The 20,699-nt window shown below is 39.3% G+C and overlaps 1 pseudogene; it reads left to right on the top strand.

Moving 5' to 3' along the window:
- The first annotated feature begins 4,306 nt into the window (after positions 1-4,306).
- On the top strand, positions 4,307-5,019 carry LOC109374523 (ribose-5-phosphate isomerase pseudogene; annotated as a pseudogene).
- Positions 5,020-20,699: the final 15,680 nt, after the last annotated feature.

Below are 20,699 nucleotides of genomic sequence, written 5' to 3'. Positions count from 1 at the left end.
ACTGATGTTTCAAGGTTTTAGAGATATTGAATGTGATAATCGTTTAAATAGACTGATACAGAGGGTAAGATAATTAAATCATAGCTCTTCTTATTTATGTCCTTTGAGAGCATGGAGCATGTTAGGTTCATTTACCATGAAATGAAACTATTGTGGTTGTTTAGGTTTTGGTTTGTTTGCTTCAATCTTCATTAACTGATATACACCCACAGGCCATTCATACTGATTAGTAGATTATTTTAAAAAATAAGCTTAGGTAAGCTTTTTAGAGGTAAGGCAGCCACCTTTAGGCTAACAGTTTATAGAATTCAAATAAAGAAAATAGAAATTCATGGCAGGACAAAAGGTGATGAAAAGAATCCATAGTATTTCGCCTTAAAACATACCTGTCCTTTCAAAATTCAAATGAGAAGAATTCAATGAAAAAAATATTCTGGACCCAAAAGGTGATAGATCCTACTTTTCTCGTTTGGGAAAATTCTCATAAATTGCCTGGATGGCTCTATGCTCAGAATTGTTATAGCTGCTTTGCTCTGCCCCACATGGGAGCACAGCCACGTGCTACCAGATACACACTCTCTTCTCTTGCTAAGGCACTTACATGACTTTACCTTCCGTCAACTTCATTTTGTTGACAGGGTTGAGGCAGACCGGTGGATTTGTGTGTGTGCCTTTACCTTATCTGGCTCTCTCAATTTCTTACTTTTAGTTCCAAGTACTTAGAAAGTCTGAGTTGAAGGCATAGGCAGAATTGATGATGTACTGTTGATAGAGGAGGTTTATATGTTTTCCAAGCAAGAGCTGTTGATGTCCAACCTTTTCCTAACTGCCCCAGGGAGCTACTAATTTAGTTGGTCAGAGATTAAGATACTTGGTTGAGTTGCTCTGAAAACTGACCTTGAGACAAAGGTGAGGTTTTTTAGTTTATTTGGAAGGTGATCCACAGAAGTAGAAATGTGGGAGGGAAAAGTGAGACAGGGAAGGGGGAAATGCTAATAAAGCATCCATTTAGTTGCTGGGGTATTGTGGGCTGAATTCTGTCCCCCACCCCCAAATTAATATGTTGAAGTCCTAACTCCCAGTATCTCAGAATGTGACTGTATTTGAAGTTAGGACCTTTAAAGAAGTAATTAAGATAAAATAAATTCATGTAGGTGGGCCTTAATCTGATATGACTCATCCTTATAAGAAGAGATTAGGGCATAGACCTGTGCGTGCATGGAGGAAAGGCCATGTGAGGACACAGAGAGAAGGTGGCCTTCTACAAGCCAAGAAGAGAGGCCTCAGAAGAAACCAAGCCTGCTGATACTTTGATCTTGGACCGCTAGCCTCCAGAGCTGTGAAAAAGAAAATTTCTATTATTTAAGCCACCCAGTCTGTGATATTTTGTTATGGCAGCCCTAGCACACTAATATGTGGAGACAAGGGCTCAGTCCTGTTGGATTGCTGTTCTATTATTGGAAGAGTGTAGAATTTACCTCATGACTGTTCCACCAGAGCATGGAAAGACTAGACTACATATTCACCAACACTTATCTTCTACTAGGGCAGGTTGCTGCTGGGGACATTAAACCCTCCTCCCCCCCCCCCCCCCCCCCACATACTTCTAAGTTGCAATTGCATGTAACTGAGTACTTTGTGTGTGATGTGGGATAATGGCTATGGGCCAAGGCTTCACCAAGTCTGGCCTTATATCAGGTGGACCCAGGGGATGTGTATCATGAGCATCTGGGACGCTCCTAGTTTTTATACATGGTGATGTAGCTCCCTAGTTAATGTGAAAAGGTAAGTTACAGTGCTCCAAGCGTGGACTCTCAGGGAAGCCCGAGCAGCTTACCTGTTTTTCCTCATTTATCTTTGGCTTTTTCATTCCTTCTGTCCTTGTTGCACGGTGGGTTTTATGGGAAGCAGACACTGCAGTGTAATTTAGACTGCAAGGGTTTTTATTAATAAGTGTTCTTGAGATTAACATGTAGGAAAAGAAAGAAATCTGGCCTGGGCAGAGGGAAACATTAGATCATGATACAGTCATAAAAAAAGCCTTGGTGAAACCCATAAGGAACTCTGGGGCTGAGAGAGCTCCTCAGAGTTGTCCTAAATTGGGACTAGGGGGTGGGACTTTATAGTCCCACAAGAACCAGATAGTGGAGGCAGGCATAGGCAAGCAGGCTTGAAATAGATAGCTCAAATTTAGCATGCAAGGGGGAGAGAGAAGCAGATTGAAGGAAGCAAAGACGAAATTCCTCTAATGAGCGTGTCATCTGAAGTTCACAATGTTGCCGTTTGGATTGCACAGGACGTTTTGTTTTTGCACTTGTACATAACTTAGCTCAACAGCACCACATGTTTCATTCTCTGAAGCCACACCATCTGTGTCATAGCAGTAGGCCAAACTAGTTTAACCCTGAGTCAAGGCAGGCCAACCTTTCCTGGATATTTGAGAGCTGATGATGCAGAAGCAACAGGGTTGTATGAGTTGGAAACCGAATATTCTCTTATAGGCTTTATAATAGCACAGAAACTAGACTGCTTCTTTTGGAACAAAAATAAAAGTGCAATATCTAAAACACACAACAAGGGACAAAAAAGCACATAATAACACAAGGGTCTCATAATAACTCCTACTACGCTTTTGTGATGACAAGGGGTCACTGAGTAACTTGTACTGGCTGAGACCCTTCAGTGGTATTTATGATGGTCACCTGATAAAAAATAGATGACTCAGTCCTTGCCCCTCAGGAAGCACCAGTCTATAGACAGGGAGCGTTATCAACTGAAGTATACAGATTTATGAGTGAAGAAATGTACAGGTGAGATAAGCAGAGGGATGAACAATAATGAAGCCCATTATATATATTAATGCTTAGCCACGAGAATAAAATCTCTCAGCTAGAAGGGCATTTTTTTGGATGACCCGGTCTAACACTCTCATTTTGCAATGAAGAGAAAGGTACATTGCTCAGGATCAAATAGCTAGTTATTTGCAGAGATGAGATTGGATTCAAAAGGGGCTAACCTTGGCTCAGTACATTGTTTTCCCAGATTCAATGGTCAACAAAGAATTCAGATGAGTGAGCGCTACACAAAAAATAAAGCTATAATAGAAAGGTAAATAATAGGAAATCTCTTCCATTTCTCGTAGAAATGCAGTTTAGCTAGAGGAAAAGAAAATCCACATTAAAAGTATCTGTTAATAAATGGAGTAGGACATAAAATTTAATGTCTATTAACATACTTTGTTAGGGTGAACTCGTTTTTAGACCTATCTTCGAGAAGAAAGCTAAAGCCTATAAATCTAAACATAGAGAAATAATAAAGCAACAATTGAGCTAAAGAATGCTAAAGTGCATGGAGAAAATTTGAACATTTCACATCATCAAATCAAAGTATTATTTATCTACAACTACTGTAATTATCAAATATGTATTAGCAAAGCAGTTATTTTTGAAGAATGAATAAATTGAATAACTACTTCAAGGTTGGAAAGGACAATACTAAATTCTGCTTGGACATAAATCTCTGGGTTGATCATTATATACCAACCTCCAGTGTCTAATATGACATAAACAAGGTGGGGTGGGGGTTCAGTGATAGAGAAAAACTAAACAAAAGAGTCTGTACCTTTTAGATAAAAATCAAATACTTAGTATGGTATATATGCCTCCATAATGTGGTGTTTGCCTAGTTGTCCTGCCCCGTCTTCTTCCATGTTTTTCTTTTGCCCTACACTCCAACCACACCAAATTACTTACAGTTCCGTGAATGTGTCTGGACAGTTTTGCCCATTCCCGCCTTTTGCAGTCTTCTTAAATCCCTTCCCCTTTTCATCTTCTTTCCTTTTATCCCTTATTGCCAAGCTTTGAGTTGCCCTGAAGGATTCAATTTCTGCTTTCTCTGTCTTGTCACCCTGCTCTGTCCAACCATTTGGATTAATTGTCCTTTCTTTTGGCTTCATGATATCCAGGGCACATAAACTTCTCTTGTCACATTTTATTTCATTTTTCTTGAAAAGTAGTTTAAATGAGATTGGATAACACAAAGTCATAAATAATAAAAGTTATCCACAAAACAGTAGACTAAAGAACTTGATAGGCAGCGCCCTGGGCCCTTCAGTATCCTCTAAAAGCGGGTCCTGGCCCCACTGCCTGGGCAGCCCGGGGGTGTGGCCTCTGGCAGAGGTGGGAACAGTTGGGGAGTCCCAGGCTCCCACATGTAGCCTCCTTCTGCACCAGCTGCAGCGTTGGAGCGCTGGCTGAACAGACACCAGCTATGGGGAAGCCAAAAGTGTCTTCCTGCCCTCTCCACAATGTCCAAGGCAGAGGAAGCCAAGAAGCTGGCAGGCTGCATGGCGGTGGAGAACCACATGAGAAATAACCAAGTGCTGGGAATTTGAAGTGGTTCTCCAGTTGGCCACGCTGTGCCACGAATAGCTGAAAGAGTGAAACAAGAGACTCTGAACCTCGCCGGTATTCTCTCTTCCTTCCAGGCCCCTCAGCTCATCCTGCAGTAGGGCTTAACTCTAGTGACCTGGACCAACACCCAGAGATTGACCTCGCCATCGATGGTGTTGATGCAGTAGATGCTGATCTCAAGCTCATCAAGGGCGGTGGAGGCTGCCTGACCCAGGAGAAGATTGTGGCTGGCTATGCAAGTAGCTTCATTGTGATTGCTGATTTCAAGAAAGAGTCAAAGAACCTTGGGGGTCGGTGGCACAAGGGAATCCCCATGGACGTCATCCCAATGGCTTATGTCCCAGTGAACTGAGCTGTGACTCAAAAGTTTGGGGACGTGATTGAACTTCAAATAACTGTCAACAACGCAGGTCCTGTGGTGACAGCTAATGGAAATTTTATCCTGGACTGGAAGCTTGACCAGGTGAACAAATGGAGTGAAGTGAACACAGCTATCAAAATGGCCCCAGGTGTGATGGACGCAGGCCTATTCATCAACATGGCTGAGAGAGTCTGCCTCAGGAGACAGAAAGGCTCGGTGACTATGAGGGAGAAGCCTTTCTACTGACCCTACAAGAGTGGAGTGTTTTCACCTGGAGTCCCCGCCTACAGCCAAGGTGGACATGCCACTCCAGGAACCTCTTCCTTAATGTATCTGTGCCAGGTGGACAGCGGGCAGGCTTAGGGGGGTTGGGGAGTTAAATCCAGTCTTCTGAAGTATTATTATTTAATATCTTTTTTAAAAAAAGAGAAATATAAACACATATTTTTTACTATTGAAAAAAAAAGAACTTGATAAATTGCAAAGGGGACAGAGGACATCCTGGATGCTATGGGACAAGATAACTGCTTCGACTTCTTTCTTTCAATTCTTCAATTAATATTTGCAGGAGTAAGCAGCACATTAATATTTTTTGAAATGATGCTATATTAGGCAATGTTATAAACATTGTTAATGACTTAGAAACTACTTATCTGGAACTTGAAAAGGTTACAAATATGGACTTAAATCAAAATGAGATTAAACTGGGAGAATGTAAACTAGTACATCTGGGAAGACATTGAATCAGATTTATGGTCCTCCTGAGAAATCTGGTAAGTGATAATATTACAAGATAAGAACAAGTTGGTTACTAAATAAAAATACAGTTATAATACAATAGTAGATTAAAAAGGTCAATGTGATTTGAAATGCATAAAGAAAACTTTTTAAAAAGCAAAGAGGAAAATAAAACAGGAAGCAATAATAATCAATTCTATTATTAAAATTTGGGGGCATCTAGTCCATGAAACATATTTAGATAATCAAGCCAACTATTTAGAAAATGGAAGGAGTTATTTGGAAAGAATGGCTTTCATAAACAAATATGTTTATTTAACAGCTGAAGTATCACACAGACATCACGGTTTACATGTTGCTGTTTTCTGCAGTATGTCCGATTTTCCAGTTATTTGTTTAAACTCTGAAATTGTTGCCCCCACCCCCTTTCCCATTCTCATTGTTATTACCATTGTCCTATCCATGTTCTCACCCTTTCTTGACTGAAATATCACCACTTAGCCAACTTAGCAGCTTTTGCTGATGTTATTGCTTTAGACTGGAAGTCTCTTGCTACCATCTTAACCTGAAAAAGGCACACTCATTCTTCAACTTTAGTTCAAGTGCCATCTCCTTGCTAATCTTTGTGGATTGTTTCCCACCCAATTAAATTTGTTTCTCACTTGTAGCTGTTCTACCCATAGGCCAGAGATGCCACCTGGACAGGGGAGAAGAAACTAACTTGTACAGTGTGAACGATTGCTTTTTTCCAAGGCTCTAAAGTAGTTCCCTTACATGTATTAACCCCCTGTACCCTTACAACTACCCTGTGAAATAGACATTGTTAGCTCTGTCTTGCAGATGAGAAAACTACAGGTAAGAAATAATCAGGAAGTCGTGGGGAGGATTTGAACCAATTCCAGTACTCGTGAGTTAGTTTTAGTTTATTTATTCTTGTTTTCTTTTCTATTATACAATATTGACTCTTTGATGTCATTACTTTTAAAAATACAGATAATACTACAGAGTAGGCTGTGTGTGCGTGTTAAGGGTGGGGTGGGGGAGGCAAGCAAGTGGAAACGCATTAAATAGTAACAAAGTGAAAACTATCATTTCTTTCATTAGTCCCATCTCTCCAAGTTTACCTGCTATATATAGCTCCCAGTGAACCTCAAAGATTGAACTGAACTACATTGACTGATTGGTATATTTTAAAATATGTCAAAAATCTATACGAATGGGAATTATCATCCTAGTCATTCTAAGAGAGGTGTGCAATTATAGAGAACAACGAGTGTCTACAATACCAAGTATGATGATTTATATAGAGAGAAAAGGTTGAATTAAGGATAACAACAAAAATTATGACAGGAATTTCCCATCTCTCTAAGTAAATCATAAATTAATGATTCAGGCAAGACTTTTGGCTACCATGCTAACACTGAGGCCCAACTCAGTTGGGATGAGCCTCTAAACAATCTTTATACTTTAATGATTTTCTATGGCTTTTCCTAGGCATCTCATTGAACAACGAGTAGAAAGGATTCTGTCTTACACAGCTTCCCACATTAACACCAGAGAAGGACAAATAGATTCTCCTCATTTCTATATTAAATGCTAGTAAAACAAGAATTCATTTATCCAATACATATTAATATAAATGAGGATCTATTATATGCCGTGCCCTGTTCCAGGAAGTTAGGGATACAGCGTTAAACAAAACAGGTGTGGTGACTTCCTTCATGAAATTTACATATAGTGTAGCTTAGTGTTTTTACAACTGTGTATTGAGGCCATTAATGGATTGTGAAATTAATTTGATGAATTTTGACCTTCTTTTAAAGAAATGAAATAGAATAGCTATTTCTATTTCTATTATGCTTGCATATTAGAGAGAAATGAATATAAAATGGTAACTTTTGCTTTGCAAATCTTTTATTTCAGTTATATGAGTATGCATATATATTTGTGTACTGTATTTCCTTCTATGAATTATAGGAAAAACATACAAAAGGTATTTTTTTCCTGGTGAAATTTATAGCTTTAAAAGTTAATTATAATAGTTTATACTGATATGGCACTTTCAATGAGATAGACACAGTTCCATGTGAGCTATATGAAAACAAAAACATTTAATTCTCACCGGAACTCTATAGATAGGTACTATTATTATTTTAACTTTAAAGTTAAGGTAACTGAGAAAGAGATGTTTAAGTTCCAAAGTCCCATAACTAGATAGTGGAAAAAAAGGATCTGAGCTCAATCTGCCTTCAGAGACCTTCTTCATAATTACTTCATTGCATCCACTTGTTTATGAGATGGACAAGACTTGCCTCAAAAGAAGTATATTTTGCATTGCAGGCTGAATGGGTGAAATCATCTGACCTGTTCTGGGTTCGTATAACTGTATGTTAGAGGTGTGTAATAAGAATGGCTGTGGGCAGGTGTGCAGATTGATAATGGAGCAAGATAGGACTATCCCAACTTGAACCTAAGCCACAAGCACCACTGGGATACAGAGAGGATGGGGGCATGCCTATAGAGCTTATGGGAATTCTTGAGAGTCTGATAGAGACACAAGAGTCTTGTCCAGTTATAATGACCTGTCATTAGAAAGGAGTAGATGTGAGTGGAGCTTAGCATCTTTTTACTCAGGTTGACCCTCTGGCCCAGGGCTTTGGCCTAAAAGTGGTTCTAATCATTGTATTGCCAGTTACTAGCTATGTAACTTAAGGTAACGTGCTTAATCTTTGTGCCTTATTGTTGTGTTCTCACTGTCATTGTCATTATCATCATCATCATCATCATCATCATCATCATCTTAGATCTACATCTGAAGGAGAGTGTCCCATAAATAAAGATGGTGAAATGATTTTATTAAAAATTCTGTGAGGTGTTGGGAGCATGTATTCTAAAACTTTAATGGGACCTAAGGATGATCTGAGAAGCACGAAAAGACGCAGAGTCTTGACTATATCCTCATGGATTTTGAGTCAGTCAGTGTGGAATGGCACACAGTCGATAAGTGAACGTAGTCCCTTTGAGAAAAAAAACTAGTATGGTGTAATGGAAAATAACACAGTGGTGGGGGAAAGACATTCTAGCAGGAGACCCCACTCGGCATTGCCACGAGGAGGCCTGTGTCACCGCCATCACTGTGGCAGCAGGGACAGGAGTGGTTTCCTACAGTGTGGCAACTTTGTTACAGTAGAGCTGCCTCAGCAGGGCATGCTCATGGCCCTGTGTAGCACCAGGAGGGTGATGTGGGCATGTGTGATACTCTAGGAGATGCCCTGCCATCTTTGGGAGAGGCTTTGAGAGCAGTTGATATTCACAATAGCAACCTGGAAATAGAATGTTGTACTTGTCAAGACCTTGCTTTGGTTTAACCTGCAGAATAGCATGCTTTGAAAACGGGGGTCATGTATACCTATGATTTGTCGGCAAGATATATTTTATGATTATAAGAAAAAAATTAAAGAGCAGAGAAAAGAAGAGGGGAATGCAAACTTAAGGGCACATCCTATAATACGGTCATCATTTTAGGTTTCTTACTTAAATACCTCAAACCATGTTTGAGGTGATTGTAACTCCTTAAAACTTGATCAATAATTCCCACATCAGGCAGACTATCTCCTATCTATGATTAGAATGGCCACAACTACCTCAGAATATCCTCAGATAGCCATTGAGGTTTCCACACTGCAAAGCATTCTGAATCATATCTCAGGTAGATCTTATGTGGTCTCATAGGTTAGTGGTGGGGGAGGAGAGGGAGGGGTTGAGGGAAGGAAGTGGGGAAACAAATGAACATAAAGCGTCAACGCTTTAAAGCAAAAATATTATGCTAACTAATGGAAAATTAGAAATATAAAATACTTTTTATCATCTACTCCCTTCCTTTATACTTATTATTTTTTTTTAAAGATTTTTAATGTGGAATTGGGGGATGGGAACAGAGCTGGGGAGTTGGGAGAAGGGGAACAGACAAGTTGCTGTTGTTTTGTTCTTCAGTCTAGTTGTGGAGGATGTTGCTTCACTGACCCATGTTGGCACCATCATTGCGCTCTTCCCAGGCGAGGCAGATCAGTCGCCGACTTCTGGATGGCCTCTCACAGTGGCTGCTGGCCACTCACGCTGGCTGCTGGCTACATACGGTAGCCCATGGCAACCCACTGCCACAGGGGCTGCAGCCTACGCCGTTGCCAGGGACTCAAAGCAGCCCAGCTCCAGGTTGATCTGTTCTTCAGTATCTTAGCTGTAGAGGGCAGTGTCACTGGCCTTCACATGTGGGATCCGAACCAGGGCCCACTGGCGTCCCAAGCCAGCTCTTAACCAATGCGCCACTCGGCCGGCCCTATAGTTATAATATATTTGAAATTGTCCATCTTTTATCTCTCAAATGATGACTTTGATTAGAGCAGATCATTGATTGTTGTCATGGCCTGAAATTAGGCATATCGAGTACTGGGTTGCTTTTCCTTCCTGAGTAGAATTGTGACAAGCTATTTCAACTTCAGCACTGTTGGCATTTTTGGACCAAATGCTTCTTTGTTTTGGGGGCTTTCTTTGTAGGATGTCTAGCAGTATCCTTGGCCACTACTCATTGCATATGATTAGCAACTTTCCTTTAGTTGTGACCACCAAAAATGTCTCCCGAGGTTGCCAAATGGTCCTCTGGAGGCAAAGTTGCCCCAGAGAAGAAGTCCTGCCTTACTGGGTCCCCAGTGACCCAGCTGCCCCTCTCCCTTCCATTGTATAACACCAAACTGATTGACTGCTGTGAAACCTGCCACTGCTCCCTTGCAAATATTTTCATGATGTGTCACAGCTAAGATTTCCAGAACTCAGTGGTGTGCTACTTGCCATTATTAGTTTATCTTTGGCCACTGGAAAGTTCCTAAGCAATTCAAAAGTAACTGTTGTTTTGGTGCAGCTGGAAACATTGCCTCCAGATCTGAGAGTTATTGACTATCTTGTCAAGGCCCAACATTTCCTGATAGTTTCTCATTTCTTACTTTTGCATTTAACTGATTCGAGAGCAACTTTAGAGTATATGCAATTTGAATTCTAATAGTTAGACAAGTCTAGAAGCCACTTCTCCTGTGGAAATGTCTCTGCTTATCAACACTGTGTTGCTGCTCTCCAGGTCATGACTCTGTTGCTTTTCCTAAAATGGGCCTTTATTCTTGACCAGCCCTATGATTTTAGAAGTCTTGTCTTAAAGTTGCTTAATTTGAGTCAGATACATGATTTCCTCTCTCCCTCTTATGTATGGTAATGGCTTGCATTAACTGGAGAATTTCATGATTTTTTTTTTTTAACGATTTTATTGGGGAATTGGGGGAGGGGAACAGCATTGGGGAATTGGGGGAAGGGGAACAGACAAGTTGCTGTCCTTTTGTTTTTCAGTCTAGTTGTACAGGATGTCGCTTCACTGGCCCATGTTGGTATTGTGGTCATTGCACTCTTTCTGGGTGAGGCAGGTCAGTCACCGGCCACTGAATGGCTGCTCACAGCAGTTCTTGGCAGCTCACGGCAGTTTTCAGTCGCTCATGGTAGCTTATGGCAGCCCACTGTAGCTCCGCTGCAGCCTATGCCATCACCGGTGACTCACAGAAGCCCAGCTCTAGGTCGAGCTGTTGTTCACCATCTTAACTGTAGAGGGCGCAGCGTCACTGGCCCTAATGTGGGATCCAAACCGGGGCCCTGCAGCTCAGAGCTGGCATCCCAAGCCAATTCATAACCAATACGTCTCTCGGCCAGCCTGAATGATTGTTTATAAGTACTACTTTGACTTCCCTGATTTGATTGTTGCTAAATTAATGATGCTTCAGGATGAGATAATAATTCTGTGACAAAGAGTCTCTCCCTGACCAGGTCCTTTGAGTTCTTCTCCTACTAGGCTCCATCCTTGGGCCTTCTCCTTAAGAGCCCAGTTGTAACAAGAATCCTGCTAAGTCAATTTAAGGAGAATCCCTCACCCTCAATATCTGAGCAAACTTCCTCATCCCCACTCCCACCCTACCCTACCCTCTGGGTGATATCTGATTACCCTGAACTACCTTCAGCAGGAATCCTGTTAAATCAGTTTAGCAAAAATTTCCCCTATGTGTGATGTTTCCTTTTAGTAATTTCCCATCTACTGGCCCTGTTTCCCTACCCCCAACCTGCTTCTTGGCTACAAATACCCACTTGTTCTTGTTGTATTCAGAATTGAGCCCAGTTCTACACTGAGATGTCTCTCCCTTTATTGCCATAGTTTCTGAATAAAAATATGCATTTACTGCTTTAACTACTAAAACATGCTGAAATTGCCAGGTAGGGTCCTATATTTGTATGTAACAATGCTTTGAGGAGATCTTTCACTCAAGACTTTATAAAGAGTACAAAAGGGTTGGTTGAGAAGAATGAGTTATCACAGTCTGAGGTAACTCTGTGAAAATATGTCATGCTTACTAGTAGTAATGGAAGATGGAGGGAAGGGACAGTCCACCAAAAGGTTTAATATGATTTAGAGACCAAGTAGCTTCAAGGGAACAGGCTCACTCTGAGGTGAGGTAATAAAGTTGAGGCTGGCAAACTCAGTGAGAGGCTAATGAGCCTTCACAAATGGGGAGAGGAAGGGACATTTTGAGGAACAGTAGATGTGCTCATATTGTCCTCAGTCCCACCATTCTCCAGTTAGACTTGTGCCAGATGATATTAAAATTAAAAAACATTTTAATCTCTGTGACATACTTAGATATCAAGGTAGGACTATTTGTGGCTTACAAATGAACTAGAATGAAAGAAACTGGTTGAAGCAGGATATGACGCTTAAAGATTTGGAGGGAAATTCTTTTTTTTTTAATTAAAATTTTTTGGGATGACAATGGATAATAAAAATACATAGGTTTTAAGTGTACAATTCTGTAATACATCATCTGTATATCACACTGTGTGTTCACCACCCAGAGTCGGTTCTCATTCCATCACCATATATTTGACCCCCTTTACACTCTTCTACTATCCCCTCTCCCCACTTACCCTCTGGTAACCACTGAACTGTTGTCTGTGTCTATGAGTTTTTGTTTCTTTATTTCTCTTGTTCCTTTGTTGCTTTCAGTTTTATATCCCACATATGAGTGAAGTCATATGGTTCTCAACTTTTTATGTGTGATTTATTTCACTTAGCATAATAATCTCAAGACCCATCCATGTCGTCACAAATGGCACTATTTCATCTTTTCTTATAGCAGAGTACTGTTCTGTTGTGTATATATACCACATCTTCTTTATCCAATCATCTATTGAAGGACACTTTGGTTATTTCCATGTCTTGGCCACATAAATAAAGCTGCAGTGAACATTGCAGCACATATATCTTTAGAGATAAATGTTTCCAGATTTTTGGGGTATATACCCAGGAGAGGAATAGCTGGGTCAAATGGTAATTCTATTCTCAATTTTTTGAGGAACCTCCACATTGTCTTGTTTTGGAGGGAAATTCTTTAAGAAAAGAATACAAAAATAGATACATGCCCTTGAAAGAGGGTGCAACTGAGGGTGATGCTGGCGGGGCAAATCCCCCAAGGTGGGGACTCAAGCCCTGGGCCAAGAAGGTTCTTGGTGTCACTTAGGAAAGAATTCAAACATGAACCAATATAGTTTAAAGTGAAAGCAAGTTTATTTAGCAAAGAGTAAGTAAGGAAAGGCCATTCCACAGATGTGGTGGTGGTCTCTAGTCACTAGTGGAAGAGAGACCCCCCTCTGTCCATAAGGGTAGGTTTTATATGTATTTCTTGCTTCTATGGAAAATTTCTTAGTATGGGGAAAGGAAAGAAAGAAGCAAGGTACAAGAAGAATAGGGGCCGGTTTATCTTTAACTTTTGTAAGATACAGCCTGTGGCTAGATTGTAATAGGTTTAATTATGGGGACGGCCATCACAATGGAATCTCTTTGCTCAACAGTTGGTCTGTTCTGTGCAATTGATTAACCTCTGCTGAGTTCTGTGTCCGGCAGCTGACTTGGAATCCAGCCTTCTAGTTCCTTCTTTTGTAACAATAATTGTCATGCCACTTCTCTATATTAAGGGGATCTGAAACTCAAGCAGCCTTAGCTTCATGACAAGTTAGACTCAGGACCAAAGGGTGCTTTACTCTTCCTACCTCCCTCGAAATGGCTGTTGAAGGGTCTGAAATCAAAGATGTAGTGCAGGGAGTGAAAAGTCTCATAGTATGGTGATATGGCGATGAGTGCCAGAGGAAGAAGATGGTTTATCCTGAGTGAAGGACAGAGTGACCAAGGAAGTCCACGTTGCCTCCTCCAGCCTAGCTTCACTGGGAGAAGTAGAGGAGAAGGATTCTGTGTTACATTCATGAAGACTGTATTTATGAGTAAGATACCCTAGTAGCCTTCAGAAAATTTCCAGAGTCAAGAGGAATAAAAAGGGGCTTACTATCCAATAATTCAGTTGGTGAGGCTGAGCCAGAGTAACCCCATTTTGTTACTTGTATTACAACCTTTTTGAAGGAGTGTGACCTAGGAAAACATGGGTTACCTGAATAGGGCTAAACTTTCATCAAAAAATGAGGAGAGATTTAAGCTTTCTACTATGAAGTTAAGCTACAAAAATATGCCAAACATGATAGATGCCAGCTCACTCTCAGTCGGTTCCAAATTAACTGAGAATCTCTGTTCCTTTGGTGAAACACATGGAATAATGCCGATGGAAAGCTTGATGTTTACAGCAAGTGTGTCATGTCTAGTACGTTTCCACCAATAAATTTGTGTGCCAATCAAGGGTCAGTTGTGTTTATTCCCAAACTTGTTAATTGTTTTACATTTATATTTTAGTAATTTAATTAAATAATACATAAACTAAAAAGTATAAGTGTGAAAAGAAACAGACTGTTGTTGATTCTATAAAAGCTAAGTTAAACGCTTAAGGAAGAACTGAAAAAAAAGAGTTGCTAAAAATGTGTAGACATAGGGTAGGTGAGACAACAGACAGAAATGTACAACTCTAGAAGGATTTTGCATTCAGGTTGCTTTATAGTACACTTAATTAAGTTCTTGTGTCACTTTAAAGGCACTGAAATGGGAAAAAAATTGACAATGCCCGTGGCTGTGGCTCATGAAAAAAAACTGTGACTCAGAATGCAATCAGCTCTGGCCTTCTGTAAAAATATTATATTTATATGTGCATTTCTGTGTTTTAAATGAAAATAAAGTGTATAAGACACATAGGCATTATTATTTTCACGCCTCCTGCTTTAAATGACTTTTGAAATAACTGACCAGTAACAGCTCCAATTGTAAAACAATATAAAGTGAAATTCTGGCATTAATTCCCAATTCCTCCTCATTAGAACTTTATAAAATTAGTTGGGTGTTACTGTTGCCAAGGGAATCCATCCTGTTTGGGACCTTCTGATCTCTCTTGCCCTCATGCTTGGCTAAGTTGCTTCTTCTGCCCCATTAATATTCTATACAGAAATAGCTAATTCCTTGTTTCTAGGGCTTTAATAAAAATTGTGTTGGAATCTCTGTTACTGCCTGAGTTTGCATATGAAATAGCAATGTTCTTGCTAATTGATTTCTAATGATTTTTTTTGCTTTCTGTTACTATGCTCTGCAAGATGACTGCTGTAGTCACTCATCACCCAGGAGTAGCTTCTGTCCCTGCCTGCTGGTCTCTTGAGCTGCTGACCTCTGGGTACATTTGCCTGCTAGCTATTTGTGGTGGTCCAGGGCCTATTTTTTCTGTCTCTAACTAATAGGGAGAGGGAAAGTTTGAACTCCTTAACCTTTTGAGGGAAGTATTATATTCAGATTAAATTTGATTTTCAAAATGGACTCCTCACTGGGTAATATGATACATGAGTAACAGGAAGTAAAAAAGTGGTAATTGTGAAAAAGCTATTTTGTATTCTAAAAAGTTGGAAATTCAGGAAATACATGTCTTCTCTTTATAATTCAAGTCCCGAGTATGATATGGTCACCCAGGATGAGATACTCACTTGGCATATTTGAGAACCATATAGAAGGACCATTCAGAAATATTTAAGGATTCTTGGGGAGAAACTGGAGAAGAGTACAAAACAAAGAGGAAGCTGCTTTAAAGAAACTAGGCAGAAAACATATGAAGAAATTAGAGAAGGAAGAGAATGAGTGACATAGGCAGAGATCTGCTTTAGGCAGCTAGGCAGAATATTTATTTAGTGATCAGCAGGACAGCCTTGATGGACTAATTAAAGGAGAATTTCACAGGTGCCACTTGAGAGTTGTATGTACAGGAAAAGAAGAAAATCTAATAGACTGAAATTAACACTATTATGGAATCTACAAATTCCATTAATTTGGAGTAGAGGATATTATGGGAAAATATTTTATCTGGAATTGAGTTCAAAAACATTTTTTTATCATTAGTCATCATTGGAACTGAGAGATGGTCTTTAACACCCAAACAATTCTGAGATCAGATGTCTGTGTCACACTAAATATAGAAATAAGAATGGAAAACTGACCCAAAGATTATGGCTGCAGAAATAAAATAACCTGGCACAGAGCGTCCTACTAAAAAGCCTGGGGATCACCACCACCACCACCACCATCATCATCACCATCACCATCATCACCAATATCATCATCATTCCTTTGTTAAGTGCCTGCAATGCTGTCATTTTTTGAAGAAGACTGGTTCCTCATTGAGCACTGTCCTTCTCATGTACTGTTCTAGAAAACTTTTTCATGATGAGAGATGAGCCAATTATATCATTTTTATTTTTAGCCCAGATACCAAAGCTGTCCATCTCTGACAATGTTACTAAAAAAGCACTATTGATTCAAATTTACCATAAATGCCAGGAGATAAAGAATCTGCATTTTCCCTTTTCCTAACCCAGAGACTATCTTCTGAAATGTGGTAAGATGTAGGTTCTGAATAAAAAGACCCTGATCTGATAAGCTTTCATAGCTTTAACATTATTTAATTAGAGACCCAGTTTGTGGGACATGAATTGTCTCATGTACAAGGATTTGAGTTCTGGCCACAAAGCGAAGCAATTTAGATAGAGGTAAAAGTGTTCTAGTCAGATGATCTTAGTCAATGTCAAGAATGTTTTTGAGTTATTTCTGAAATTTATGTCTTTTGATTTTGACTCAGCTTCTAAGAAAAACTGATGTTTTACATCTTTGTTTATGTTCGTATAACTAAGGGGCATCCAGGTTCTTTACATGCCTACTTGACAATTCAACTTGATAATCTCCTGAACTTTATAGTCTCTGTTTCTATTGTCTGACACGATAATTTTATGAGATCTAATTTCTAGGGCTGGCTAGGTACTAGCTAACAAAATTTCACCTCTAGGCCATCCAGATTTGCAAGATTATTTCTTTATGGGTCCATTCTTAGAGGGACAGCTGTCTGAATAAGAGAGGAAAGAAGAAAATGCCTTGTATAACTGATTCATCTGTGAGCATTCCCTAATGGAATTAAAAGCAACTTAGGGGGAAATGCAATGTGGACTTTCCTTGCGTCTTAACACAGGGTCCAGGTTATCTACCATTCATTAATTAACTAGCCTCATTTTTCTTATCATCCTTTTATGTGTGCAGAGAGTGAGCATCTCTATTTTATTATGGACTTTAAAATCATTTTCCTTTTGTCTGTTTTGCCCAAATTTAGAATAATGAAAGGACTACTGATATGGAGCTGGAGTCAAGACATTTTTATTCTATAAGCAACCCTACTTTTTAAGGTTTGTTTTCTAGAGATAGTCATTCTTGAGCCACATTATCTCTCCCCTCTTCCTATCAACCAGGATTATTCATTAAACAATAGCTTCCAAAAATCACAGTCTAAGTTTTGGCATGATTGCTATTGAGCAACTAGGAGTCTTAGAATATAATATTTGTATATGTATATGTAGACTATAATGTTTGTTTGAGTTTGTTTTTTGTTGTGATATAAGTTACTGTAGATATTAATCAACAATGAAGTTCAACACTCAGTTTGAAACAAAATAGATGAAGTACCTTGTTCTGGTACTTGCTTCGGCACCTTGAGATTGTTTGCTATTGTATGCATGCTTTATAATTATGGGAATAATTACAATAAAATTAACTATTTTGTGGAAATTACTACAATGGGATAATTCTGTTGGTCCCTCATGTGCATCTTGGGAGGTAAGTTTGGAGAAAATATAAATGTGTGCTTTTACTAGGGTTTTGTGGACTTCCTCCACTCCTGTGACATAGGGAAGATTGTAATTACTGATATAATTTGTTTAGTATAGTTCTTTTTTTAGAGACTTTTTTTTCTACAGCAGTTTTAGATTTATAACAAAATTGAAAGGAATGTACAGAGATTTCCCATTTACCCCCTGTACCCACATACACACTGCCTTCCCCATTATTAATATCACTTACCAGACTAGACTTTTTTTTTTTTTTTACCAAGGATGAACCTACATTCATACATCATAAACCAAAGTCCATAGTTTACCTTAGGCTTCGCACTTGGTTTTGTACATTCTGCAGTTTTGGACAAATGTATAATGACATATATTTAGCATTATAATATTTTACAGAGTATTTTCACTTCCCCCAAATCCTCTGCACAATGCCTATTCATCTCTGCTCCCTTCCCCACCCCTGGAAACCACTGATCTTTTTACTGTCTTCATAGTTTTCCCTTTTTTAGAATGTTGTATAGCTGGAAACATATAGTACCTAGCCTTTTGATATTGACTATTTCACTTAGTAATATACATTTAAGGTTCCTCCATGTCTTATTAGAACTCAATAGCTCATTTCTTTTTAGCGCTAAATAATATTTTAGTGTTTAGATATACCATAGTTTATTTATCCATTCACTTACTGAAGGACATCTTGGTTGCTTACGTATTTGGAAATTATGAATAAAGCAGCTATAAACATATTTGTGCAGGTTTTGTGTGGACATAAATATTTAACTCCTTTGGGTTAATGCCAATAAGTGGGATTGCTGGATCGTATGGTAAGAGGTATGTTTAGTCCTGTAAGAAATCTCCAAACTGTCTTCCAGAATGGCTGTACCATCATTCATTCTCATCAGCAATGTATAAGAGTTCCTGTTGCTTCATGTCCTTGTCAGCATTTAGTGTTGTCAGTGTTCCAGATTTTAGGCATTCTAATAGGTATGTAATGGTATCTCATTGTTTTTCTTTTTTTCATTTATATTCCACTGATGATATATGAGCAACATCTTTTCATATGCTTCTTTGCTATCTGTATATCTTAGGTGAGTTATCTGTTAAGGTCTTTGGCCCATTTTCTTATTGGGTTGTTTGTTTTCTTATTGTTGAGTTTTTTTAGTTCTTTGTATATTCTGATCTTGCTTCATTTCTTCACATTGTGTATTTCGCCTTTTGGTAAGCTTTATAATTTTTTTACTGATAGCTGTACATGATGTACTGGGTGAAAGGAACTACTGTGGATAGGCATTTTACTAGTGTGGTGGTGAGGTGTGGGGGAGTGGAAGTGTTCTGTAGTTTTATAATTAGCTCTCAGTCTTCTAGTGAACCTGTGCCTCTGGCCCATGAACTTTACAAGTGTTTCTCATTTTTCCCCCCATTATGTGGGACATGTGGCTAGAGTGGGCTGGAGTTGGGTATTCCCCTTGCCCAGCAGGTTTAACTAGGCTCTGTTTAGCTAGTTTCTGCTGAGTTGCAGGCCTTGTTAAGACCAGAGTGCTCTCAAGTATTTAAAAATGGTTCTTTTTCCTCTTCCCCTTCTGAAAACAGGAGGGGATGTTTATTGTGGGAACCTGGTCTGGTTCCTGGAGGTAAAGCTTACATTACTGTGGGTCCTCCATGACTGGGTCCCTTGGAGTCTAACTCAGAGTTGTCTACACTGAGCCTCCAGCAGTGTGTCAATTATAGCTAAGGTTTATGTAACCCAGCGCTGGTTCCTGTGGTGGCTTCAGCTAGTGAGTCTCAGCTCTGGTAAGTCGTGCCTCCCTGTGTTCATTTGTGTTTCCCCCATCTTAAAAATCCCAGAAGATTTGTTGATTTTTCAGTATGTTCAACTTTTTATTTGTTGTTAGGACAGAGTGGCAACTTCCAAGCTTCTTATACGCAGAACCAGAAACTGAAAGTCTTAATATGCTTTTTATTTTTTTTTTAATTTAGTAAAAATATTTTAATGTAAGACTAATTATTTTTTTTCAGCATATTTTTAAAATTATTTTTTATTGTGAAATACACATTTTTTAGAATTAGTTTCAGCTGTACAACACAGTGCAATGGTTATACTTTTTACCCCTCGAGGTGACAACCCCTCTACCCCAATTCGCCGCCCCACTTCCCCCCCCATATCATACACATCTATTACAATTCCCTTGACTTCACTCCCACACTAGACTCCACATCCCATGACTATGTATATATATTCACTTATACTTGACGTACAATATTATACAACATCAGCTTCAGTACAGTGCAGTGAACAAGCCTCTACCCCATCCATGAAGTGGTCTCCCTAGTAAGACATGAGACCATCTGACACCCTACAAAATATTTACAACATTATTAATTATATTCCTCGAACTGTCTTTCATATCCCTGTGGCATTATTGTAGTTAACTAGTTATGCTATCTAATCCCTTCCCCTTCTCCCTCATCCCCACCCCCTCCCAACTAGCTACCATCAGTGTTCCTCTATATTTCTGAGGCAACTTCTGTTTAACTTACTCATTCATTCAGCTTTTTAGATTCTACATATAAGTGAAACAATATGGTATTTGTCTTTCTCTGACTGACTTATTTCACTTAACATAATAGTCTCTAAGTTCATCCATATCGACGTAAATGGTGTCATTTCATTCTTCTTTATAGCGGAGTAATACTCCATTGTATAAATGTACCACAGTTTCTTAATTCAGTCATCTACCGATGGGCATTTCAGTTGTTTCCAAGTCTTGGCTATTGTGAATAGCGCTGCGATAAACTTAGGGGTGCATATATTTTTTTGAATTAGCGTCTTGGGTTTCTCTCTGGCTAGAGATACCCAAGAGTGGAATTGCTGGGTTATACAGTAGCTCCATTTCCAGTTTTTTGAGATACCTCCATACTGATTTCCATAATGGCTGCACCAATCTGCAGTCCCACCAACTTTTCTCCACAGCCTCGCCAGCACTTGTTGTTTGTTGATTTATTGATGATAGCCATTCTGACCGGAGTGA

This window comes from Hipposideros armiger, unplaced genomic scaffold (genome assembly GCF_001890085.2).
Source record: "Hipposideros armiger isolate ML-2016 unplaced genomic scaffold, ASM189008v1 scaffold_829, whole genome shotgun sequence".
NCBI lineage: Eukaryota > Metazoa > Chordata > Mammalia > Chiroptera > Hipposideridae > Hipposideros > Hipposideros armiger.
Note: the sequence above shows the minus strand (reverse complement) of the source record. Positions and strands in the feature narration are given on the sequence as shown.